Source organism: Suncus etruscus, chromosome X, assembly GCF_024139225.1.
Source record: "Suncus etruscus isolate mSunEtr1 chromosome X, mSunEtr1.pri.cur, whole genome shotgun sequence".
NCBI lineage: Eukaryota > Metazoa > Chordata > Mammalia > Eulipotyphla > Soricidae > Suncus > Suncus etruscus.
In genome coordinates, this window is record NC_064868.1 from 90,761,710 (window position 1) to 90,788,624 (window position 26,915).

Consider the following 26,915-nt stretch of genomic DNA (forward strand, 5'->3'; position numbering starts at 1 on the left):
CCCCGTCTGCAGCCCACCGACGAGAGATGCGATCACCCTGCAGCCGACCCACGGCCGCTTTCCACTGGCCAAGAGACGGGAATGGAGCGGTAGGCCCCGGGGACGGCGGCCACGTTTCGGCGGCAGGGCTGCGGGCCCGCTGAGTGTTCGGGGACCGCCGGGAACCGGCGGGGGGCGCGGGCGGGGCGGCACGGCTGCCCCTTTAAGGCTGGAGCGGCTCGTCGCCGCGAGTGTGAGGGTGTGTGAGTGTGCGGCGTGCGTGTCTCCTCCTCCTCGAGTGACACAGCAGTGAGAAATGCCTATCAGTAACTTAAACCCCCGAAACTCCACCTTCCGGGCGCGCGGCGCGGAGCCGGGTGGTGGGAATGAAGCGAGCAGATTGAGGCCGCCACTGCAGCGCCGCCGCCGGCATGAACTTGGCCGCGAGCTGAAGCGCCCGGCGGCGGGCGGGCGGGCGCGGGGGCACCGGCCACTAGCCAGGGGGTGATTTGCAAGCCGGGCCGGGTCAGTCGGCGGGCGCCCGAGGCCAGGCTGCCAGTGCCGGCTGCCGCCCGCCCCTCGGGCATTGCCCCCGCCGCCGCCAGATCTCCGCAACACGGTAAGGCTGAGGGCGGGCGCGAGCGGGTCCGCCGCTGGGGTCGGAGGAGAGAAGGGGGTGATCTGGGATCATTTGTGCTCCCAATTTGGGGCCCCCTTCCTAGAAGCCCAGGCCCAGGGCTCCTGAAAGCGGAGGGACCCCAAAGTTTGCTCCCTCTGCCTGGCCCACCTGGCGGGACTCGAGGCCACCCCCTCTCGCACCGGCCCGGCCCGGCCCGGCGGAGAGCGAGCCAGCGTCGCCCAAGACTGCGGCTCCTGCCTGCGCCCCGGCTTCCCTAGGGGTGTCTGGGATCGGGTGGCGGCAGCCTGAGAGCCAGAAAGGGATGGTAGAGGGACGCAAGAGCCTTGAAGGCTCCTGGGAAGCTCCTACTTGGGTCCGATGCCCCCCACGCCCCGGCCCCAGTGCCCGCTTGCAAGCTCGGGTGCCACGGGCGACGCTGCCTTCGGCAGTGGGTGGTGGGAGCAGGATTCCACTCCCCCTCACACCCATATCCCCTAACCGGGTTTTCGGGCGCCGAGCCGGAGAGTGGAGTGTGCGCGCGCCTAACCCGCTGTCTCGCGCTCCCTCCCCTGCCAAATCCTCTGGAGAGCGGCCCCGGGCCGAGCTGGCAGCTCCAGGCCGCCCGGACTGGGCTCAGGGCCGGAACTTTCGCGCCCCCGCGCTCCCTGCTCTCAGGCCTGGGGCGGCGGCAGAGTCCGGCGCCGGCCAGGGCGAGCGGGCGGGAAGCCCCCCGGAGCGCCGCCAAAATACTTTTTGAGGCCAGTTGGCTGGCCGGGGCTTAGTCCTGATGTACTGTGTCCGAAGCCGCTTTCTCTAGAGCTGGCCACGCCGGCTGCTTTGGAAGCCCGTGCTGAATGCGTACTGAGCACGCAGCATTTGGGTTTTTTCTTTTTAGCAAACTGGCCTTAAGTGGCCGGGCCGCCAGCAAACAGCCGCACCTAGGGAGAGCAGCTTCGGGGCGCCCCGTCACGCTTCTGCAGCTGGGTGCGATTGCGCGGGGGGGGGGGGGGACGACACCTAGAGTCGGGGGCAGGAGTCGGGAAGCAAGCATTCCACTTGCTGGGGCGCCTGGTTGTCGTAGTTGGGCCACAGAAGGGATCCCTGCGGGGCGCCGTCCCAAGGCGTACATGCTGTGCCGTGTTCGAGGATCCCACCAGCCCGTCTCCCGGACAAGGTCTGCGGGCTCGGGAGTCAGAGGAGGCCACACTGGAACAAAGACGCAAAAGTCTCCCCCATCCCCGACAATTGCCAAAGAGTTGCTTCTGAAGAAGACTCAGGGCTCCGTGTGTGTGTGTGTGTGTGTGTGTGTGTGTGTGTGTGTGTGTGTGTGTGTGTGTGCAGCTCCCAAAGGGAGGGAATCGCGCGGCCCCAACCGGTCGAACCCTAATTCCCAGTGGCGAGGGGAGCCAGGAGAACGAAGGGCGACATCACAGTGGCACTGCCCAAGCCAGGAGGCAGCGAGGATCAGCGCCCCCCCGCCTGCCGTGGGCCGGGCGGGGTAGACCTTGAGCCTGCGGGGGGCTTCTGCCGCCGCCACTGCCTCTTGGGGCTCCAGGAGGCCGCGCAGCTTCTTCCTCCACCCCACCTCTTGTCTTTAGAGATCCCCCTCCTTCCCACCCCCGCCGCCGCCAACAATCCGCTTTATAAAAAGCCCCTTTGTTTCCCTGGAGGCTGGAGAGAGGGAAGGGGAAAGGGACCAGAGGCTTCGAGACGCTCGGGACAGGAGGGCAAGTGTACGCGGTGGGGGAGGGGGTCTCGAGGCGTCCGCAGGAACCCCGGTAGGAGTGGAGGATCACCCCAGGCGTGGGGGACCTCCTGCCGCAGGAGACGAGCACCCTGGGGGCCGGGTGGCCCCGGACAGCCCGCGGCGCGCGCGGGCGGCCAAGGAAGCCAGAGGCGGCGCGCGATCTGAGCTTGGTGGGCAGCGGCGCCTAGCCGCGGGCCTAGGGGGCGCCCTTTCCTCGGTTTCGCTTTGCAGCCCCTAGCCACCACTCTATCTTAGGGCGGCTGGTGCGCCCCGTGGCGGGTCTGTGAAAAAAGGAGGTGACTCGGCCTTTCGCAGCCATCCCGGGGCAGTGGGCACTTCCCGCCAGCCAGCGCCCCTCTCCCATGGCAGGCACCCCTGTAGACGCAGAAGGTGGCCTCATGTCCTCCGGCTGCACCCCTCCACACACAGGCACACGTTCACGTCTCCAGAGTTTCACGGGGTCCCTTTGTTTGATGGCACCTCCGGCGGGACCACGATGCACCTAGGGACGGTGCATGGACCCGCAGACTCAGCACCCCCCGGCACTTTGGAAGCCAGGGCGCCGGGTGGACGTTGAGTGAGGGTTTAGTCGGCCCTTCCCTGGCACCTGCCCTTCTCCCCTGGCTCAACTTGGGTAAGCCCTTCTGGCACAGAAGAATGTTATCCACAGGGGTAGAAGTCACCTGTCGGCCCGCCTCCCCAACCCCCTCTTCGTTCCCTGCGGCTTCCCGCCTGGTAAAGTTTGCTGGAAAAAGGGGCTACTGGCAGAAAAAATACTGACAAATAAGGAGAAGTAGGCGGGCCCCAAACTCGGGCTGCTGAGGCTCCTCCGCCTCCTCTTCCCATGGAGTCTGATGGCGACATTTTATTTGTGTCTTTTGGAATATCTTTATTTCATTCCCTCCCGTTTTTCAGGGTCCCTCATAAGTGGGGCTCTAGTGGTTGGTCTTTAGAAAATAGAAGACAGCGAAGCGTTAACTGCTGGCCGCCCCACCCCACACATCCCAAGTGCATCTGAAACCACAAAAAAGTACTCAAAGGGTAAACCGCGGCTCTACCTTCTCCTCCCCCCTTTGTACTTCCCTTCTGGAGCAAGATCATTGGAAAATAAAGCTGCTGATGTGCGAGATGGAACATATGGTGCCTCCATGAGAGAGAAACTGAAATGGCCTTGAACCTGCCGGACAGACCAGCTGTTTGCTGCCAGACCGAGCAGCTAATCAGCGTCTTCCCCTTAAAGGAACAGCTCTCTCCTCCCGATGACCGCTTGGCATATTAAACAGGGCGTTCTCCAAAGCCGACAGTGAGGGGCTCCTTATATTGCCCGGTGTTAGAGGTGCTCCGGTGCTTGTTCCCGCCCCAGGCTTCTGTGACCTCTCCCAGCCTGGCCCAGTTCCTGGGGTCAGTGTGGTAGCGGGTTTTCCTTCAACTCAGTTGTCAGAAGGTTGCTTCAAAGGGAAAGCTTGGGAAGGAGACAGGAAAAGGGAAAGAATGAGGGAATAACTGAGTGAGGAAATCTCTCTGTTTTGTTCCTCAGGCTTTTGAAAAATTAGCGATCACCCCCCCACACACACACCCCTTTAAAAATCCCACAAGAAACTACAGCTCTTCCTTATAAGATCCCCTTCAAAATCATCCTCTTCCGGCTGTGGGCTGTGACCATTTTCAGTTTTCCTCCAGCACATTGTGTTTGAGAGGGGGAAAAAAACAGTTTGGCGCTGGAAGAAGGCTTGAGAAGATACAAGGAAATTCCATGTTAGGAAATCATTAAGCAAAGGGCGATTTCGTCTGTTTTCCTGCCACTGACGCTGACAGTGACACAGATGTGTGGGTTGAAACGAGAACGTCATTGAATTTTTTAAACTCAACCAGGAAATAGCCCGTTGCTTGGGTGGGGGTTCGTAGGGGGTCTTAATGTTCATCTCATCTCTGGGGGAGATTTCCTCAGATCCACGGTCTGTGCTCAGGTCCAGGCTGGATTTTCCAAGCGTTGTTGGAGTGTTTACTCTCCTTTCTTTATGAAGTTTATCATCTAAAAGTTTGCAATGCACCTGTCCTTAGATCATGTCTTTAGGAATGCAGCTAAAGTGGAACCAATGGAATTGGTAGGCACTGGTCAGGCCTCTGAGAATAGAATTACTTTAACTATTCACCTTCTGTGTAGAGGACTTTCTTGTAAAGCAAACTTTTTTTTTGCAAAAAGAAAAAGAACTCCATTCTTTTTTTTGTTCTGCAGTGGTGCATTGGAGAAATAATTAGCTGAGAAAGCAGTGTTCTAGAAAACACTCCCCACTGATTAGCAGGATGATTTGGGCCAAGTGTGTCCTCCATCCTAGCTCCTCCCCCGCCCCTTTGCACTGGTAGTCCAGGCTGGAGGACCACCCAGAAGATGCGCCTCCTATGACCTGAGACCTGTGGAAAATAGGCCTCCGAAGCATCGGTGGGTTTATAGAGAGCAAGTCCAAAACTCCACCATTTGATTGGCAGCTGGCCAGAGGATGCTCTCTCTTTCCTCGAGACATTTGCTGCTTTGCAGTTATTTATTTAGCCAAGGTTTCAAGGACCAGAAGGGCATTCCGCCTGCATATGTGCCCCTGCTTGTCCAAGCTGAAGTCACTAGTGAGTCTTTTCTTTGCTTCTGAGTGCCGCGGAATGGTTTGGAAAAATCCCATTTCCAACTTTGATGACACGCAGCAGCCAGGAGGGAACCTCCCACTGTCCTCCTGGATGTTCTGTATTGATTTTCTAAGCGAATGGGGTGGGAGGGGGGACATTATGAAGAAGGACCTTTTATCCTCTGAGCTCTTTGGCAATTATCTTGCTGCCATCAATGTTGATACACATATAATGGATGTAACTCGAAAATCTCCTTATCCAAGCAGAAAAGGCTGAGTGTTTGCGGGAGCAGATAGAATGCTGAGCGTGGAAATAGACCAAGCTGATGTGACTGCCGAGAGGACTGAATCCTATCACACTCCTCTCAAGGCCATCAAGGCAGCCCTGGGAAAGAAGCATCTTGAAGCTGAATGGAAGGGGTCAGATTTTTGGAGACATTTAGCCCTTCATTAGTGTCAGGATTTTAAAGAGTTGGGAGTGGGGATCCTAAACCTGCCTAGACAAATCTAGTGAATTTTTTTTGTGTGTGGAAATGGGGGGAGACTGGATTTTGGATCTAAGGCTTCATACAGGGAAGGCATGTGATCTAACCACTGAGCAGCACCACACTGCTGGGCTGCCCCCTGATGGTGTGTATTGTAAATGTGTAGTATTTGTGCTGGTTGTCATTGCTCTGCAAATGTGTTCTTTGAGCAGCCAGGAGGCTAATCTGGGGTTCTCCAGAGTTGCAGGACTGGAGAACTTGTATGAGCTGCTCCATGTGTTTGCATAGTCCCTTAGTCCTGCTTCTGATGATCAGTTCACAGGCTACAGGAGCTCCAGAGCATTTTTTGCAAAGATGTGAAGAATAGACCCCAATGAGTGGGGTGCACTGTCCCTTATGTGCTTGATTCTCTGAGTCCCCAGGGATGCTCTCTTAGTAGGTTCCAAACCTATCAGGTGTCTTCCAGCTTACGCCCCTGCAAACCTCCAGAGTCAGGTAAAGGGAGCTCTCTGGAGGATGTTTTTAGATGTGCCCTTGGGAAAAAGGCCTTTGCAAACCGGTACAAGGGCTTTCCTTGAGATCTTGCCTCAGACTTTCCCTCCTCCCTGAAGGGGGCACTGACCCCTTCATATGCCCTGACTTCATGTCTAGCTTAGCATGAGTACCTAGCCTGTAGACCTGCTAATTTTTGAAAAGGCCAGGCCCTTTGGTGGGAGCTCAGGAGTAGTATTCAGCCAGAAGGGAGCAGGGGTGAGCACTCAACCCTTCCATGGAGACAAAGATGGGCTGCAGGGCTGTTCAGAAATTAGAGGCAAAGTCCTGAGGTCTGCACAAAATTCCAAGTCCTCTACAAAAATGTCCTGAGCCTGTTACCTGGTGCTGGCACAAAGATTGCAGACATGCACCCATCTTCCTGCCAGCTCAGCTGTGGGTGATCTGAGTCTCTTAAAGCTGGGTGAGTTTTACCCATGAGGAAAGCGATGTCCAGAGAGGGCACCCAGCTCTCCTGGGCCTGAGGGGGCACAGTGAAGGGAGCCCCATGGAGATGCAAGAGGCCTCCTGCTTGCAGGCCGGATATCCATCCGGAAGGCCTCTTTGGCAGCAATGCCCTGCGCACACAGCTTTTTCCTTCTTGGAGGACAACCAGTGCAGTGAGAGGAAGTGCGGCACGTGGACAACGTTTTTGTTGTTGTTTCTTCATTGATCTGTGTCTTTTTCAGTTGTATAATTTTAAAATTTAACACTGACATTTGTGATGTTCTGCTTTTTGTTTTTATTGTTGTTTGGGGGGCTCACTTGGCAGTACTCAGAGGCTACCTGAGTACTCCTGGCTATGTGCTCGGGGAGCACTCCTGGCAGGTTACAGGGGAACCATGTGGGGTGCTGAGGATCCAACCCAGCTACACTTCATGCAAGGGAAGCGTCTTCCCTGATATACTGTCACTCTGATCCCATCATTTGATTCCTAACTTTGATCATTTTAGCAAAACTAAACAAAAGCACAGGAGGTGTATATATATATACATACATATACATATATACATATGCATATATGCATGTATATATGTATATATACACCTCCTGTGCTTTTGTATATATGTACATACATGTATATATATGTATATGTATGTATATATATGCCAGCCTGTGGGTACAGAGGAAAGCCATGGCCACTGACATCTTTATGTGCTCCATCCTGAGCCACACCAATGAGGTTTTCTGAACCCTGTATTGGAGGATTAATGAGGTCGGCGGTAGATACTCAGATTTGTTTGTTTGTTTGTTTGTTTGTGGACCACACACAATGGTCCTCAGGGTGTACTCCTGGCTCTGTCCCCACACACCTAAGGGGTGTTAGGGATATTGTGCAGTGCCAGGGATGAAACCCAGATCAGCCATGTTCAAGGCAAGTGTCCTCCTCCCCACTTTCATGTCTCTCTAGCTCCCAGATCATCGGCTGATGTAAGCCAGTGAAAACCTGTGAGTTTTCTTGTTTTGAGTTTTATAGTTTGAGTTCTCATTACTTTGCAAGGGCATGGCAGGACCTTGGGTTCAGCCCTCTGTGTTAATGCCACCACTGAACAAACCCCTCTGCCCGTTCTACCTGTCCCATTCTCTCTAGCTTTCAGAGACTGAGAGTTAATTTAGTTGTTTCTTGATAAATTGTTTCTTGACAGGTCACTGGTTTTGGTAGTTAATATTCCACATGGGAGTAAAACCATCTGATAGTTGTCTTTCCCTTCCGGACTGATTTCACTAAGCATAACTTCCTCAGGTTCCTTCCATCTCATCCCAAAAGGCCCAGAATCAGAACTATTTGTTTAAAATAAACAAACTAACCCAGCACAAATGCACAGATCAGGGAGTGATAAGCAGTGAAAAGAGGGGTGGAAATGGTACAGGGGAGGTCCAAATTGCCAGTTAGTTAGAGAACACAGAAGTCACAAGTGGGGCCAGAGAGATAGAACAACGGGAAGGACACTTGCCTTGCACACAGCCAAACTAAGTTCAATCCTAGACATCCCATCTGGTCTCCTGAGCCCGCTGGGAGTAATTTCAGAGTGCAGAGCCAGGAATACTGCCTGGTGTGACTCAAAACAAACCAAAATAGAAGTCACAGGCTTATAGTCGCTAGCCTGGGATTCCGAGACAGAACATTGCCAATGGGAAAAAAAGGTGAAGCATAGATAGGAAATAGACTTTCTGTGGTGGTCACTTTGTTTGGACAGGCGGGCACACAGCGTTTCTAAGGCATTTGTCAAGAATTAATTTAATCTCTAATTACTACATTTTCTTTGCCATTTGCTGTTCAAACGTGTTGTAGCCAAAGCTCCAAGAAGCATACCACTGGATTTCACAACCACTCTCAAATGAATTTCAGGAACCCGAGTCAAATGTGCCCCACTTGGTGCGAAAATAATGGTGCTGACATTCTCCTCAAAGCCAGCAACTTGCCTTGTTTCTGGTGATCCCCTGGGGCAAGAGCCAAGAGTTTTGTGGTGTTAGTGGCAACACAGCCCCCACCCCCAATGAGTCCTGAGCCCATCACAGAGTGCCAAACCACCCCATGTGGCCCCGTGTGCTGCCTCGGACTGTGATGAATGCCCCATCCATGCCACTCATAGGGTGAGTGGGTGGCTAGGTTTCCCCTCCCTTGCACAGCAGTGATGGAGCATTGAGGAATTTGTCAGGAAGCCCCCAAGCCCAGCCCTCCTCACACTCCCTGGGCAGCCCTCGAAGTGTCTGTCTACCCCACACCGCAGCAGGGTTGGGAGCCATAGGCTCCTTCCCCATGCTGGGGTGACTGGGAAACTGAGGTCATAGACTTTGTGGGGAGGCCCCAACACATAGTTTCCTGCTTCCTGAATGAGATGGGCCAACCCATCTGCTGTGGGAATTCTTATTCCTGATCAGAGTAGTTGGGGGAGTTGGCCTTCACAGGCTCATGCACCCCGATCTCTGGAGAACATGGAATTGAAGGGGGTCAGCTCTGAAGCTGCTATCTGTCCTGCCTTGGCTTAGTTATCTCTGGGCAAAATTCTGCATACATAGAATTGAGATTCAGGTGCCTTCATCTTCCAAGTTGGAGACCTTCCCCTTACTTCCCACCACCGTCTGTACCCCCCTTTGCCAGCCTGTCGCTTCCTTCTCTGGTGATGGGAAGGCATGACATGATAGGATTCCTTCTAAAAACTCATTTAGGGCTCCTTTGAAATGAGTTCAAAGGGGTGGTGGGGTGCTCTGCCTGATGGAAGGGTCAGGATTCACCCTGCAACAGTTCTACACTGCTCACAACCAACGCTGGCAAGGGGCACGGCCAAAAGACCTGGGCAATCACAACTGGATAAACTGAGATGTGAGAGGGACTGGTGCTTGCCCAGTGTCACATGATTAGCCTGGAGCCCCCTGGAGAACACAGGTGAGCACAGACATGCCATTGAACCTAATGCCTGGCTTCCTTTTGACTGTCACCTCCTGGCAATAGAGGCTTTTTTTTTTCTCTCAAAGCACAACCGTATCATCAGATTAATCTGGCTTAAAGCTCACTCGGGACCTCTGAGCCAGTTTGAGACATCATCGGGTCTGGAAGGCCCTTTTTTGGAGTTGACTTTTGAGTTTGAGGTCACTTATGCCAGTGCCCAGAGAAGTCTTTGAACCCTGGGAAGTTGGTCCTGGCCTTGCCCAGCTTGCTGCTATGCAAATTCTGAGCTAGGTGACCTCGCAATCCTGTGCCTTACAGCTTCTCCCTTCCATTCCCTCCAATTGGCAGCTAGGAGCTAGGAGCTCTGGAGTTTCTTCTTTTTAGAGTAAGAAGGGGTGTGGGCTGCTTTTAACTGTCTTTCACACAGATTAGGGTGATCCTTCTCACCCTGTTTTTCTTCTTCCTGTTAAGGACCCAGCTACATTTGTTAGGGTCATCTAAGTGGGGGAGTCACAGTGGCAGTGAGTAAGGGACATGGAGTCATCATCATTACCTATCTCTGTATCATCATTTGAACCGGATGCTACCCAGTGCTGACAGTCATGGGAATCAATGGGCCCAAACCATCAGACTTTTGCCAGTTGGCTTTGCCTCTTGAAGTATTTCTGGGAGCATCTTTCTGGCTTGATGGGAGTTGCATTTCTATGGAGGGTAGACCATTTTGGAGTCAGATGAGTGTGTCATGAAAGTGTAGACAAGCCCCCTTCTCATTTTCAGCCTCAGTTTCCCTATGTAGACATGGACAGGACATTTGAAGGACTCTATCAATCCAAGGATTTTCTTTTTTGTTTTTTTTTTGTTGTTTGTTTGTTTTTGGGTCACACCCGGCAGCGCTCAGGGGTTACTCCTGGCTCTACGCTCATAAATCCAGAAATAGCTCCTGACAGGCTTGGGGGACCATATGGGATGCCTGGATTTGAATCACTGTTCTGTATGCAAGGCAAATGCCCTACCTCTATGCTATCTCTCCGACCCCCCTCCATGGATTTCTTCAGCTACCTCAGCAATAGGGTAATGTCCAATTCTAATTGTATGTTTTTTTTCTGAAATTAGCAGAGGCAAGAGGCTTAATCTTTCAGTTGGTAGGCGAGGCTGGGACATTAGTCCAAGGGCTCAAGCAATTAGGATGAGAACCAAAAGAGCAGATAGTAATTTTGTGGGACCTATGTATGGCAAGAACTTTAGAAGCCCCCTTAAGAGGCTTCCCACAGTCAGATGCTGGGATGGTGTCCACTCCCCCACACACTGCTGAGAGCTGAGCTGGGCTGGGGCTGCAGTTCTGGCCCTCTGTCACAGTGTACACTGGACTGGAGCATCCGAACTGGCCCAGAGGACACATTCAGGCTTAGAACAGGCTTGTGGTCAACACAAGGCAGAGCTGAGGGATTGGGGTTTCCAGCTATCATATAGGAGCTTATCAAGAAGGAATTTCTGTCCTTGTCCCTGCCAACATCCAAGAGTTGTTCTCAGCTAAAGTAAATATTTAATTTCCTTGGTCTTGTACCAATGCCTAATTTAAAATAAATCAGACTTTCAACAATAATGGGGGTGGTCCTTGGGGGCTTGTTATTTGACATTAACTAACAGGGCTTGGAGGAGCCTTGACAGCCGAAGCAAGGACCACATTTTGCCTTAAACTGTTTCAGAACACCAGTTACCATGCCCTGAATAGTGCTAGCTGACTTGCCACAGACTTCTCGTCCTTTGCATCTGCAAGATATACCCATCAACTTTGAGCACTTTGAAAGGATTGCCCTGCAAATCTCTACTCTTTGCTCTGTACACTTTGTCCCAGGAGGTTTAGTCAGTCACTTCTTCTGAGCTGTTTTCATTTAACTTTTAAATTGGCATAAATTCAGGCTCAAAAACAAAAGCACATCTTGAGAACAGTACAAATCATTTGAGTACCTTTCCCCAGATTCCCCAAATGTTAGCTATCACTTCTGAAAATAATTGAATTCCTCCCCTCTCCCCCTAAATGCATGTGTCCACACACACTCTTCCCATTGCTAAACTGTGAGAATCAATTACAAACAGGCACAATGCTTCTTTATCCCTAAATAGTTGAATGTTTATTTCCTGAAAACAAGGACTTCTCTCGCATAAACAGGATACTGATCAAAATCAGGATGTTAACATTGGTACAGTTTAATCTTCAAATTTTAATCTAAAGACTTTATTTCAATTTTGCCTAGAGTCCCCAAAATGCCCTTTAGAGCAAATGAGAAGGTGGCCATTAATATGTCTTACTTTTGCTTTAATCTGGAACAATTATTCAGCCTGTCTTTGAATTTCATAGTATTGATATTTGTGGAGTCCATTTGTGTTGTAGAATTTGCCTCACTTGAGATTTTTGGATGTTTCCTCGATTAGATTCAGGTCCTCAGCACTCAGCAGGAAGACCATTGGGGTGATACTATGCTCTGCGTTTGTGCTGTCTGGAGGTACATGATGTCAATATGTCTCATTGCTGGTGATGTCAACCTTGATCACTTGGTTCATGTGGTATCTGCCAGATTTTTTTCATTGTCAAGTTACTATTTCCCTTTGTAATTAATAAGTGCCTTCTGGGAATATTATTTTGAAGATATGTTAATATCTTGTTACTCTGAAAACTTTTCACTCACCAGTTGAGCATTCATTGAGGCTTTTTGCCTGAGGCAAGTTTATTATGCTCGTTGCCAAATAATGAGTTTCCAATTCCATCATCCTTTCTGTATTTATTTATTATTTGGCTTTCTACTGGAAGAGAGTTCCCCTTTCCCCTTCATTGACTTATATGTATTTGCACATTTTGAACTCAAGGATTATTATTTATTCAATGAGTTTCCATTCTTTACTTTAATTATTTCTTTTGATGCTCAAATTGGCCCTGGTTTCACCAGTGGGAGATCCTTTAATGCTGGTTCATACATCTTTTTGACATGTCGCTAGTCATTCTCTAAGCAGGGCCTTATTTTCTAGCACAGCAAAATGATCCAGATTTTTCTTGGGCATTTTCTGCCTAGTCTGAAAAATCAGTCATTTTTCTAAAAAGCACTGCTTCCTTTAGTGGAAAATGGTGTTTGGGAAACAAAATTGTAGGTTTATTCCTACAAGAGTGTTAGTGTTATTATTAGACCACCCTAGCCTACAAATCTAGGGACCGCATTACATTTCATTATTTTATTAAATCACAATATCATGGTCACTTAGTTCCTCTAAATTTTCCTCTGACACCAGGTAGACGGCCCATCTTTTCTCTTCTCGCTTTTGTATCTCCTTTCTATGACGGCAAAATTTTCCTGCTATTATCCACAACGTCGAACTCATTTGTTGAATCCTAGAATACACAGAAAGTTTCACAATTGCTAACCCATTACTACGCCATGGAAAGAAATCTCTTTAATAATAGTACAATACTTAGAATTCGTTTTGTCTTTAACCTAAGATTATATTATCTAATGATTGTATTAAAATTACCCAAGGCGAGTTCTCTGCACACACACCCCTTGTATTTCTACTATGATCATTTGAACATAGTCTAATTCACTTGTTTCCACTTAGATTCCTTTTTTGGGAGGGGGATTATTTCTCCAATTTTGTTCATTTTAATTATTTCCTTTGAGCCTGTGAAATAATAATTTATAAAATTAGAGCTATGCAGAGAGCAACACCTCCCATTACTCCTGTCCTTTCCATCCCATCTCATTCCATTTATCTCCTTCAAGTAACCAACCTCATTAGTTTTCTGTTTCATTTTTGCACAGATGAGCAGACCTTCGTGTCCCTTTACTCCTTTCATGCTTAGAGGAAGGGTCACTTACTAGAGATGCTCTGAGTGGCATTTCCTTCTCATTTTACATTACATCCGAGTATATCATGTCATATCAGTTCCTGAAGCTCTTCCTCGTTCTTTTTATGACATCTGCAGCATACAGTGTTGTGTGCATGATCTAACTATCTACCCTCCTAGGTTTAAGCCAGCAGGTTATTTAAAATATTTTGCAATTACAAGCAATGCTGCAGTAAACACCTAGTGCCTAAATGTCATTTTGCTGGAGGTTTACTTTCAGGGTACAATCTGGAAGTGGATTGCCAGGTTAAAATGTACACACCCAGATAGTTTGTCTGGGTCTTCCAATTCTTCCTGATAGGTACCATTTTTTCAGCTATATCAGCCATGGAACATGGCATTTTTATCTCACCAACAGAGTGCTTGCTGTACAATATCTTTTCATATGCCTTCTAGCCTTTTTCAGCTGTGTGCCAATGATCTGCTCATGTCTGTCTCCTTGTTCCATTGGGTTTGGGTCCTTTTTTTTAATCTTAAGAATGTCGGTCTAGTGGTTGAAAACCCAGTAGGGCACATGCAAAGGCAAACACTTCCCACTGTACTATCTTAAAATTAACATGTTAAGAAACTTCCAGTGTTTACAAAGTAGTCATACTATTTTACAGTCTTACCAACAAGGTGTAATGGTTCCTAAAACCATGCATTTTCACCAGCACATAATTCAAATAATTTTCTTTTTTTTGTTGTTTAGTTTGTGTGTGTTGGGTTTTTTTCTGGGGGGGGGCACACCAGCAACATTCAGGGTTTACTTCTGGCTCTATGCTCAGAAATCGCTCCTGGCAGGCTCAAGGGACCATATGAGATATTGTGGATCGAATCAGGTCCAGATCCGCCCTAGATCAGCCGTGTACAAAGCAAATGCCCTACCACTGTGCTATTGCTCAGACCCCCCCCCAATGATTTCTGTCTTTTTATTATAACTACTAATTTGGAGCATCTTTTCATGTATTAACTGACCACTTTCATATACTTCTTGAAGAAATGTTTACTACAATTCCTTGTCCATTTTTTAATTTTCTTTTGTCTTCGTATTGTTGTTATCAAAATTCTTTATATATTCAGGATCTAAACCCTTAGTTTTCAATGGGAATTGAAAGTATTTTGGGAGGTCCCCCTAGTGATGGTTAGGGACCCCCAATAACTCTGACCCAGACAGTGTTGCTGGCATCCTTAGAGCCACCCTAGAGTGTCAAACTTGTGTCCTTCTTCAACACCCCTTTGAACAACTCGCTCCCTGGCCACTAGCATTTTCCTACTTTCTTTTTCTTTTCTTTTTTTTTTGTTTTTGTTTTTTGGGCCACAACCCTGCCTCGCTCAGGGTTTACTCCTGGCTATCTGCTCAGAAATAGCTCTTGGCAGGCACGGGGACCATATGGGACACCGGGATTCAAACCAACCACCTTAGATCCTGGATCTTCTGCTTGCAAGGCAAACACCGCTGTGCTATCTCTCCGGTCCCTACTTTCTTGATAGTATTATTTTTAGCACAAAGTTTCACTTTTGATGAAATCTTAAATTATTTGTGGTTGGATTTTTTTTTTTTTGGGTTTTTGGGCCACACCCGGCAGTGCTCAGGGGTTTCTTCTGGCTGTCTGTCTGCTCAGAAATAGCTCCTGGCAGGCACGGGGGACCATATGGGACACCAGGATTCGAACCAACCACCTTTGGTCCTGGATTGGCTGCTTGCAAGGCAAACACCACTGTGCTATCTCTCCGGGCCCTGTGGTTGGATTTTTTAATTAACTTGTTTTTATACCCAGTTCAAGATCACAGAGCTTTAATCCTGTTTTCTCTGAGGTTTGAACAATTTAAACTTTTTCATTTAGGTTTTTCATTTTGAGCTCATCTTTTCATAAATGTAATAGATGCAGCATCATTTTTTAGTGTCCAGTTGACTCATACTTGTTGAAAAGACCTCTTTTGTCTCAGTACTTTTGTCCAAAAGTAGTTGAACACAAACGTAAGATTTATTTCATGACTCTTGTTTATGCCATTTCTGTATCTTATTATCATATGAAAATGTGATTGGTTTTTTGTGTGTTAATCATGCGATCTTATTGAATTCACTTAATACTTTGAGAGATCTTTTTTATTTATCAGTTTTCTGAGCTTGTAAATGGTCATGTCATCTACATATAAGGAAAGGAGTAGTTCCTTCTGGTTAGAAGTTTTTTAAATTCTTTTTTTCTTTTTGCCTTATTACACTAGTTATATTCACCAGCACTTTTTTGAATTTAAGTGAGGAAAGCAGACATTTTTGACTTGCCTGTGTCTAACATTAGAGAAAAATCACCACTGTCTTTCACCATTACAGTGAAATTTTGTTTAATTTTATATTTTGAAACTATTGGGATTTACAAAATTCTTCATAGTTGTGTTTCAGACATACAATGTATGAGGGCCAATCCCACCACCAGTGACAACCTCCCTCCATCAATGTTTCCAGAGTGCATTCCATACCACCAACTCTTGCCCTCCAGACTGCCAGTATAACAGGGCCATTTTAAGCATAGATTGTTAAAGTTTGGGTCCCTTTATTCCATTATTGTTGCCTTTGGCTTGAAAATTTAGTTCTGTCCTTTTTATTTATTTATGTATTTATTTATTTTGGTTTTTGGGTCATACCCAGTGACACTCAGGGGTTATTCCTGGCTCTGCACCCAGAAATCTCCCCTGGCAGGCTTCGCTTGGGGGACCATATGGGATGCTGGGAATCGAACCACCAAACTACAGTCCATCCTGGGTTGGCCGTGTGCAAGGCAAATGCCCTACCGCTATGCTATCTCTCCAGCCCCATGTTGTCCTTTTTTAACTCCATAAATGCACCTGAGACTGCTTGGACCCTAGTCCCTATTATTTCATATTTGTGTTTTATTTCCTCCACTCACTTTATTTCCTTCTCCTTGCTATTCTCTGGGGCCAAGGGTGTTCAAAACAACTCCCATTTAGACCATTGCATTTCTTCTTCTAAAACCACATATATTTATCCTTCTTGGCTTACTTCATTTAACAATATCTTTCAATTCTATCCATGTTGCAGCAAATTGCATGAATAACATCATTCTTTACAGCTATGTAGTATTCCATTGTATATATGTACCACATCTTCATGATACACTCATCTGTTTTTGGACATCTAGGTTGATTCTTACTCCCTACACAAAACTCAATTTAAAGTGGATTAGACTTTAAGATTAGACCCAAATTTATAACGTTTATTGAGAAAAATAGACAGAACTCTCCAAGACCTAGACCCCAAAGAAGTCTTAGATAGTAGCATACCAATGGCAAGGGCTATAGAATCAAATCCGGATTTTTGTATGGAATTCTTTGTAGTTGCTTGTCAAGTGGAAGAAGCTGTCTAAATTTTATGCATAGATTTATAATTTTGATGAAATTTCTTATGAAGGAGTGCTAATGCTGTTGAATAATTTCTGCCTCAACTGATGATAGGATGGGTTTTATTTTCATTTTAATCTATATATTGTGGATATTATGGATTAATTTCCAAAAGATGAAGCAACCTTGTAGTCCTGGGATACCTCTGCTTGGTCGCTGGATTTTATTTTATTTTTTTATATTTCTGAATTTGACTTGATAATAGTTCATTAAATTGGGAGGTGCACTCCTAGTGGTGGTTAGGGCTTACTTTGGATCAGGGTACCAAAAGGGATACTGGGGATAGAACTTAGGTTGGCCTCATGCAAGGCTAGTACCTTACCCACTGTACTATCTCTCTGCCCTCCCTAGGTTGTTAATTTTTGACAATCTAAGTTCATGAAATATATAGTGGTTTATCATTTGATTACTTTGTGTTATGTCTGATTTTGGTAGCTGAGTCATAAAATGAGTTGCCAATTTTTCTGACTTTTCTATTTTCAAAAAAAGGTGGCAAAATATGGTATTAATTCTTCTTGAAATATCTGGTAAGGTTCTCCTAGGAATCAATCTAATGCTGGAAATATTTTTTGAGATTTTCTTTTGGTTTGGGGGCCACACCCAGCCCCACTCAGAGGTTACTCCTGGCTCTGCACTCAGAAATCGCTCCTAGCAGGCTTGGGGACCATGTGGGATGCTGGGGATTGAACCTGGGTTCGTCTTAGGTCGGCCATGTGCAATGTAAATGCCCTACCGCTGTACTATCACTCTAGCCCTGAAAAATTTTAATTATATGTTCTTGGATATAGGTAGCTTATGTTACATATTTTATACTGTGTGACTTTTGCTGGTTAGTTAACTATTTCTTGTGGATATTTTTGCATTTATATTAATGATAGATTTTAGTCTCATTTTATTTTTTCTGTCTCTATATGGTTTCCATATAAAGGTACCAACCTCTTAAAAGGCATCAGAGTGTTCTCACCTCTCATTTTCTGGAAGAGAATTGTAGAATTAGTCTTAATTTTTTAATGGTTACTAGACTATTTCCAATGAAGCCAGCTGTGTCTAGAGTTTGGGGTAAATGGGGATTTTAAATTATTAATTCACTTTCCTTGATAGTGATAGGGCTACTCAAATCATCTATTTTTGGTAGTCTGTGCTTTGCCAGGAATTGGTTCATTTCATCTAAGTTGTCAGATTTATGTGTCTAGAGCTTTTGGTAATATTCCTTTATTATCCTTTTGATGTCTGCCCAAGCTGGAAGTGATATCCCCTGCTTCATTTCTGACATCAGTAATTTGTGTCTTTTCTATTTCTTTTCAGTTTTATTAGAGGTCAATTTACTGATCTTTTCAAGGAAAAGTAAAAAAAGCTTTTGTTTCATTGACTTCTCTATTGTTTTACTGCTTTCAATTTTATTATTTATCCTTTTGTGTGTGTGTTTTGGGATCACATCTGACTCTGTGCTCATGGATTTCTCTTGGCGGGGTCCAGGAGACCAAATGGAGTACCAGAGATTGATCTCTGTTCAGCCAGATCAGACAAGTGTCTGACCCCCCCTGTACTATCTCTTTGTCTCCTATCTTTAACACTTTTGTTATTCTTTAATTTATTTGTTGCAATTATTTCCCCTTCCCCTCTGTTGCTATTGTGAAGACTGGGATGTGTTGGGGGGTACACGTGCTTGGTTTTAGAGCTGCTTTTGCCCTTCTGTGTTTTTTTATTTTACTGATCAGCAACTTTATTGAAATGGGGAGAAGCTGACCCACTGCACCATCCCTCTATCCCTTTAGGGTCTGACAGAGAGGGCTCAGCCTCATGCATTCCATGTGTAAAGACTGAAATGAGAGAGGGCTGAGAAGAGATGAGACCAGTGGCGCTCATAGAATATGTCAGGGCTTGGGTTTCACCTCCCCACACTGGTGAGTGGGCAGGTAGCTGAGGCCCTACTGACTGGAAGCTCCAATCTCATTCATGGCCATGGGCAAAACCCATTGATTTTTTTCAAACAAGCTAGTCTGCTGTGGGTTTATTTTGCACTTTCCCCCCTAGGTTCTTGAGGTAAAAACTTAGATTCATAACTTAAGTTTAGATGCTAATTTGAGACCTTTCTTCTTTTCTTTTTTTAAGTATTTTTTTTAATTTTCATTTTGATCATATTGGCTTACATGTCTTTCACAGTAGTATTTTAGGTACATATTAACATTGAATCAGGGGAATACCCATCACCAAATTGGTCCTCCCCCCATCCTCGTTCCCTTCCTGCAACCATATTCTCCCATCACCCCCGAGCTGCTAGAGTAGGTGGTCCCCTCTTTGTCTAGCTTACTATTAGTGATCATATATCCGTTTGGTCCTTGTACTCTCCCTTGTTTCCTCCTCTATTTGAGAGGTGGAGCTCGATAATTCGAGTTATGTGGTTTTGTTTGAAGGAAAGCAATAGAATGGAGTAAAAAATAAGAAAAAAAACTAAAAAATAAATTAAATTAAATTAAATCAAATAAGCTGAACATGGCGGAGTCCTTCTAGAGGCTTTCAACCTCAGTTTGAGCGAGGACATGAAAAAGGTAATTGAAACACCACATCAATACAGAAAGAAATATCAAATTAAATATCCGGTGAGCACTACAGCAATAAAGACAAGCACCACTCAATAGTCTCGGTTCTGAAATCAAACCATGCCGGAGTACAAAAAGAGAGAGAAAGATAAAATAAAATAAAATAAAATTGGAGACATCAACTTCAATATCTACACCAAAATAAAGATGTCAATAAAAATCGATCAATCAATAAATTTATATGTGGAAAATGATTATTTTGTGCTTTTTTTTTCTTTTTTTTCCCTGCATAGGCACAGTAACCATTGGGGATATTATAGAGGGAATTCCTTTGGCCTAGGAGATACAGAGTTTCTCCACCCCTGGAGTATACTCTCATGGAATTAACTATAGACTCCTTGCTTGATCATTTACTCTTCCCTCGGTGCTTTTTTGGTGTATAGAAGACTTCTGCTTCATCATGGATGGTAAAATCAGACCTCTGTATCTAGAGATCTTGGTGAGACCTTTCTTCTTTTCTACTATATGTATTTAGGTTCAACATTTCCCACTCTGCTCTGCTCTTATCTGTATTCTACACAAGCTCATATGTTGTGTTTTCATTCAGTTCAGTGCATTTTTACATTTCCTTTGGGACTTCCTTTTTGGCTCATGGATTATTCAAAAGTGTGATGTTTAAATTTCCAAGTGTTTTGAGATTTTTCAAACTTTTCTCCTGTGGTTAATTTCTAGTTTTATTTCTTTGTGATTAAAAAACTTACTCCATGTAATTTCAATTATTTCACATTTGTGGATCTGTATTTTGGGGTCTTAGATATGCTCTATCTTGTTATATGGCAGGCACTTGAAACTAATGCATAATCTGCAATTATTGGGTAGAGTGTTCTAAAAATGTCATCTAGATTCAGTTAGTTTAGGAAAGATTATTGAGAACATCTTCATTGATTCAAACTCTGGTTATATCTATTGTTGTGAATAGGGTGTTAAACTTAACAACTCTAATGTGGATTTGATAAGTTTGCTTTTGTCTCTCAGTTTTGCCTTCATGTGGTTGGAGATTTTGTCATTTGATGTGTACACATTAAAGATCATTATGTCTTAATACTGAGTTGATTGTTTTATGCCTATCTAATGTTTATCTCCAATAATTTTTCTGCTCTGAACTCTTATTTTATGAGAGTAATGCAACCACTACTGCCTTTTTTTTTAAACTTGCTGTTTGCAGGGTATGCCTTTTTATGTCTTTTTTTAATTGCTTTACTTAAACACTGGAGTTACAAGGTTGTTAATAATATAATTTTCTTTCACAGTTGTTCATGATTGAGTTTCAGTCATACAATTTCCAACATCCTTCACCAGTGCACATTTCCAGCCACCAACGTTTCCCATCCTCCTCCTTCCTTTTCTCCTTCTCTTCCTCCTCCTTCCCTTCTTTTCTCCTCCTCCTCCTTCTTTTTCTTCTTCTTCTCCACCCCCTCCTTTTTCTCCTTTTCTTCCTCCTCCTTCTCCTCCCCCTCCTCCTCCTTTTCTTTCTCCTCCTCCTCTTCCTCTTCATCTCTTTGGAGTATCTTAGAGACATTTGGAGACAGAATGTAGATGGAACATTTAAAAATGAACTTTACCAATCTTTATCTTTTAATTTGTATGTTTATACCATATAAAAGTAAGGTAACTATTTGTATGTTCCAGCTGAAGTGTGCTTTTATATTTGTTTTCTGTTTGCATCCATCCTCTAATTTGTGTCCAGTTTCATTTTTCTTTTGCATTCCAACCCATTCATTTGGGTTCCATAGGTATATTTAAGATCCATTCTATTTCTATTTAATGTTTGTTTTTAACGACATATTCATTTCTTAATGCTTTGTCTCATAACCATTAGTAATAGTACACATAAGTTATTTTTCATCATCAGTTTGTACGTTTTGTATAGTTTGTGTTGTTTGTACTGGTAAAATATACTCTTCCATCTAGATATCTGTATTTTCCTCAGTTTTGAAATATAATTGTCTTAATAACTTCTATACAACTAAATATTAGATGAGTAATGTTAATTTTTGTTTTATCCATCAACATAATTTATGATAAAATTATTGTTCTTATTATTTTTATTATAAAATAAAATGTATTTTATTTTAAATTAAACTATTTTTATAATTTCTTCTTTTATTATAGACCTTTCTCATGTTACCATTTCTTTTCTACTTAGAGAAATTTCTGTAGCTGTTCTTTAATTACTGAGATCATAGCATGACATCTTAGTTTTCTTTCATCTAAGAATATCTTAATACCACTTTCATTTCTGAAGGATATTTTTTGTCAGATATATAATTTGAAGTTGACAGTTCTTTTCTTTCAACAACTGAAAAGATGTTATGTGACTTCCTTCTATACCTGATAGTTCCTGAGATAAAATTTCATGTCATTTGAATTGATAGTTTTCTATAAGTAATGTCATTATTGTCTGGTAGCTCTTCAGAATTTTTCATCATCTTTTCTTTTTTATTTGTTCTGTTTTATAACTGCCCTGGTGGTGCTCAAGACTTAGTGCTGACTCTGCGCTCAGGGGTCACTAATGATGAACTCAGGGGACTATATGTGTTGCTAGAAATCAAAACCCAGGTCAGGCCTGTGCAAAGCAAGTGCCCTGACATGGGTTTCTTTAGATTTTTCCTGTTTGATCTTATCCCAGGTTTCTGCGTGTGTAGCTATAGGTTGCTATTATTTCTTTGACTAATGTTTCACTCTCATTTCTTCTTCTGGTTTTCCAGTGCTACAAAGGTTGGAACTTTTGTTGTCTCATAGGTTTCTCAAGGCTCTCTCCTTTTCCTTTTCCTCCTCTTTCTCTTCATTTTTTTTCACTTTCTTTTCTTTTTTATGGGTGGGGCACACATCCATCAATGCTCAGGACAGTCTGGATCTGGACTCATGGATCACTGGCAGTCTGGGAGGATCATGTGGAGGTCCTGGGATCAAGCCCTGGTCTGCCGCATGCAAGGCAAGCACCCTACTCACTGGACTATGGATCTAGCCCCTCAGTTTATTTTCTGTCCGTTCAAATTGGTTTTATTGTCTCATATTGCCACTAAACTGATTATTCCATTCAGTGAATTGTTTTATTTTTGTTATTTGTTTCAGTTCTCTAGTTATCACTCAGTTCTTTTTTGAAGTTATGTCCACAACCAGTCTCTAGAGTCAGGCACTATTCCTGGCTCAGTGATTAGAGGGAGTTTCTGCCTGTAATTCTGAGAGAACTGCAGTACGAGGGATCAAGTCTGGGTTTTATACTTGCAAAACATGTGCTTCATACCCTTTAGCTATGTCCCTGATCTGCCATTTGGTTCTTTTTATAGCATATTTGTTTGCTGATATTTTTTATTTTATTAATTTGTTTTGAGTATTTCCAATTGCTTGCTGAACAGTTTCATTATGACTGCTTAAAGTTCCTGCTAATTGGGAGAAGATAGGTGTACTTCCTGCTCTGATAAGCTAATATCCAAAATATTTAATGAGCATACATAATGCAACCGGAAAAAAGTAGATAACTCGATCAAAAATATAATTTAAGGACAAGAATAAACACTCCTAAAAAGAAGACAGATGGTTCACAGATACATAAAAATGTTCAGCACCACTTATTATTAGGGGAATGCACAACATGATCATATTAAGGTATTGCTCACACCTCTGAGAGTGGCTTATCTGAAAAAGATAGGAAGCAACAAGTATTAGTGAAGATATGGAGGAAAAGGGATTCCAAAGGCCAGAGAGATAGTACTGTGAGTAGGGCACTTTCTTTGCACTCTGCTAACTAAGATTCGATCTCTGACATCCCATATGGTCCCCTGGTCACTCCAAGAGTGATTTCCTGAGTGCAGAACCCTCAGTACTACTAGGTTTGCCACACCCCAAAAAGGAGATCTTATGCTCTTTTGAAGGTAATGTAAATTTATGCAACCTATGTGGAAAAAAGTTTGGAAATTAATTTAAAAATAAAAGTAGGAATCCCATAAAATAAAGCAACACCATGCCTAGGCAGTTAGCTGAAGGATATGAACACACTAGTTCAGAAGAAAAGTTGCGCCCCTATGTTGAAGCAACATTATATACACTAGTTTATTTATTTTATTTTTTTGGTTTTTGGGTCACACCGGCAACGCTCAGGGGCTACTCCTGGCTCTATGCTCAGAAATCGTCCCCAGCAGACTCACGGAACCATATGGGATGCCGGGATTCGAACTTCTGCATGCAAGGCAAATGCCTTACCTCCATGCTATCTCTCTGGCCCCACACTAGTTTATTTTTAAAAAGTATTTTTATTTAAGCACCATTATTACAAACATGTTTGTAGTTTGGTTTTAGTCATAAAAAGAACAGGGGTGAAACCACATGACTGGATACAGAAATTGTAGATACTTCATATTATAATTATGTTGTGATACATAACACATGGTGAATGGTTTTTATTTTGAACATTAATATACACTGGCTGGATCTCAGACTCACTTTAAGTAGGTTGTCGTCTCTTTATCACAAAATGTGAGTGACAAGACAGAGGAAAGGGTAAGGTGCTTGCCTTGCATGTAGCCAGCCTGAATTCAATCCCTGGCACCTCATTTGATGCACAGAGCCCACCAGGACTGAGCCTGAGTGCAGAGCCAGGAGTGAGTCCAAAAAACCCCTGGAAGTAGCACCAAAACAGGTAAAATGAGGTGACAGCTGTGTGTATGCTTTTTGTTTTGTTTTGTTTTTGCTGGAACCTATGTGCTGAGAGACACAGCCATAAGCTGATTGGTGGGATGGAAGTTTAAATCTGCAACTCTGCTGACCCCATCTTTGGGATGGTAGTGTGTTGCTAACTCACCTTGTTGCTCTCTGAGGGGGGAGTCGATTCAGCTCCTCACCTGGCTCTGCTAGGGATATGAAGAGGGACCCATGAAGAAAGTGGAATGTCATCCCCACTGGGTTGCACAACTATCAGACCAGAGGTACCCAGCATGTGCTTCAGCCCTGACTTGTTAGGTTCATTTAGCTTTGCTACCCAAAGGGCTGCTGCATGCCTGAGTGCCTCACTGGTCTTCGCTCACACCAATGTGTGCAGGTCAAGTGGAGTGCTGGCTAGCCCCATGTTCCTGGGCATTCTCATGTTCTCCTGGAACCTCTTTAATGCCAATTGGAGGCAGAGGCAGAATCAGAGATCCAGCCTGGTGGGGAACTGAGAGCCTGCTTGGACACTGGCTACCACTGAGGATGAATCAGCACAGCAACTGTGGTCTTGGGGCCAAGCCGGAGTGTCACTTCCCTTTCATGCTGACCTGGCCACAGCATGTCCATAGTTTTCTGGTAAGATTTGCTGGAGTAGAATAGTTGTGGATGATTTTCAAAGGTGTCTATCAGTTGAGCAACATTGATGTTGTATCTCACCAGGTCTCGTAGTAATAGTTCTTTAGCTAGAGAGACACAGAACCAGTTTGGTGATCCAAAATAGGTTGCTAATGTGACAAATCTAAAGCATGTTGCTTGGGGGCCCAGTAGCAGGTGGGAGATTGAAGGACTTTCAGGATGGTGTTGGGAAAAAGATGAAAGAACATCGAAAATATTAGCTGATCTGTGATCTCCCTTGGCGTTACCATTAGTGAGAGCTTAAAGGATAAAAAGAAAATATTACTGAGCATTAGCAGAAAGGGACCCTTGGAAAAAAATAATGTAACTGTTTTCCTTTGATATTGTAGAAGATAGAAAATATATTTAATGAAATGCAATGCATGATTTAACTAGGGAGATTTCTAGGCAGAAATATTGAAGTTGGCACCTTGTTCCTTCTAATTAATTTTGATAAAATGGGAAAGAGAATAAATGGGCTTTAAAGTTATTTTTAGTTTTCAGGTGAAATGGAAAGGAACTGTAAATTGCCAGGCCTTGCTGAGTTAAAAAAACAAAAATATTCCTCTTTTTTTAAGTCTTCTTTCATTGAGGCTACCTTTCCTGGTGGGAAAGACAAGGAGGCCTTTGGAGTTTCTTTTCTTGTTTCTTTGGCCTGTACCTATTGGTGCTTTCATATAGGAGACACCCCAAGCTGACTGTGAGAGTCATGTGGAACCAGTCAGGAATGCCAGAGAGTTGAGTGCCTTTAGGATCTTCTGCGTGTATTGCCAGAGTGACCTTTGATTGTTTCTGTTGTTCTCTTTTTTAAGTTTCTCATGAGGATAGAGAACATACGGCATGCAGATGCATCCTGGCCATTGCTTGCAAATGCATAGTTCATTATTCAGAGTGGACACAGTGATGGACAGGGTGTAGAGTTTAGAGTTCAAGGGGGCAGTATCTGGGCTCAATGGGACAACTTCACTTTGGTGAAAACCAAAAGTGTTCTATAATAGGTTTTACTGCCTCTGGTATGATTCCATTTTTCCTTATGAAATTAGGGAGCAACTTGTCTAAGTCTTTGCAGGCTTCTTGGTATTGTGCATGAGGCTTCATCTGCTATGTAGAGATGTAGGTGGAGAGAATTGACATGGTTCTGAGTTGAGTTTTCCTCTTCAAGAGCAAAGACCACCTTTCCATCTGTTGGCATCTATCTCTAAGTCTTCCTAGAGGTGTCTGCCATGTCTTCTCCAAGTTGTTGTGCACACTCGGATGTTTTTGTCCCAAGCTTGTGACTTTCTCTGTTGACTTTCTCATTGTGTGTTTGTCAAAGCTGGATGTCCAGCTGCCACCTCTGCTCTGGATCCAGTCTTGGATCAGTGTCCACCTGTCGCCTTGACTCCAGTTCACACCATGTATGGTATTTCTTCCCTTCTCCAGCTACCTATACTGGAACCAGAACTGGCTTATTTCCTGCTCCACCTGCTCTTCCTTGACTCCTTGGTGGGGATTCCTGGTGTTTTAGGAGCTGTCATAATGAGCACAATCTAACTTTAACCCTCACCCTTAAACCTCATCCTGGGTCTGTCCACACCTCTGATACCTAAATTCTCTAGTCACTATTTCTTTCCATGATGTGCTTTCCTGGCGTCTGCCTGATTCAATATTTTAGGGACAGGAAGATCATTCCCTTATGTGGCAATCCAATCTATTTTGGGCCCGTTATATATAGATATGTATAGTGATATATCACTAAAACAGATATATCACTTCATATTCCTAGACAGATGAATCCTGCTGAGTGATAAACACTCACAAATAACTACATCATCCTCCTATTTCCAAAATCAGCACCCCCAACCCGTGACCCAACCCTAGACTGTGGCTCCACACTTTTTTCACAGCTCTGTGGACTTCCGGGCCAACCACAGACAAACATAAGATCATACTTTTTGCCTAAGATAAAGTGCATTTTCTGGGCTGGCCCCAGTCTTGCCCTGCCATGTCATCTCCAGCTATTCTTAAGAGGTGGGGATAGTTAGAAGAGGAGGAAAAATAAGGGGAAGTAGGAAGAGGGGTAGAAGGAAGGAGAAGAAAGGGGAAAGGGGAGAGGAAGAGGAGGAAAAGAGAAAAAGAGGGAGGGGAGGGAGTCGAGGCAAGAGGAGGAAGGACAAGAAGGAAGAAGATAAAAGAAGGAAGAGGCTCACAGGGATGGGCATGACTTCAATAACTCTTCTAAGTCCACAGCATCATCCATACTGGTCCCTTCTCTGGTAGTAGAGAAAGAACTATCAGACTGTGTCTGTGCAGAAGGAAGGCCATCAGCCTCACCGGAGCCAGTTGCTTTCTATGC

At 44.6% G+C, this 26,915-nt stretch overlaps 1 protein-coding gene and 1 non-coding gene across 2 annotated transcripts in view; one reads left to right on the plus strand and one right to left on the minus strand.

Annotated features, from left to right (window-relative positions):
• Window positions 1-341: 341 nt before the first annotated feature.
• Window positions 342-26,915, plus strand: part of MAMLD1 (mastermind like domain containing 1) — a 95,881-nt gene continuing 69,307 nt past the window's right edge. Inside the window, exon 1 of the mRNA XM_049767488.1 lies at window positions 342-598. The gene's annotated coding sequence lies outside the window, so the exon portion shown is untranslated. The remainder of the gene's footprint in view (window positions 599-26,915) is intronic.
• LOC125999929 (small nucleolar RNA ACA64) lies at window positions 18,531-18,656 on the minus strand. Its single transcript, XR_007492358.1, has one exon. It is a non-coding gene; the product is annotated as a small nucleolar RNA ACA64 (small nucleolar RNA).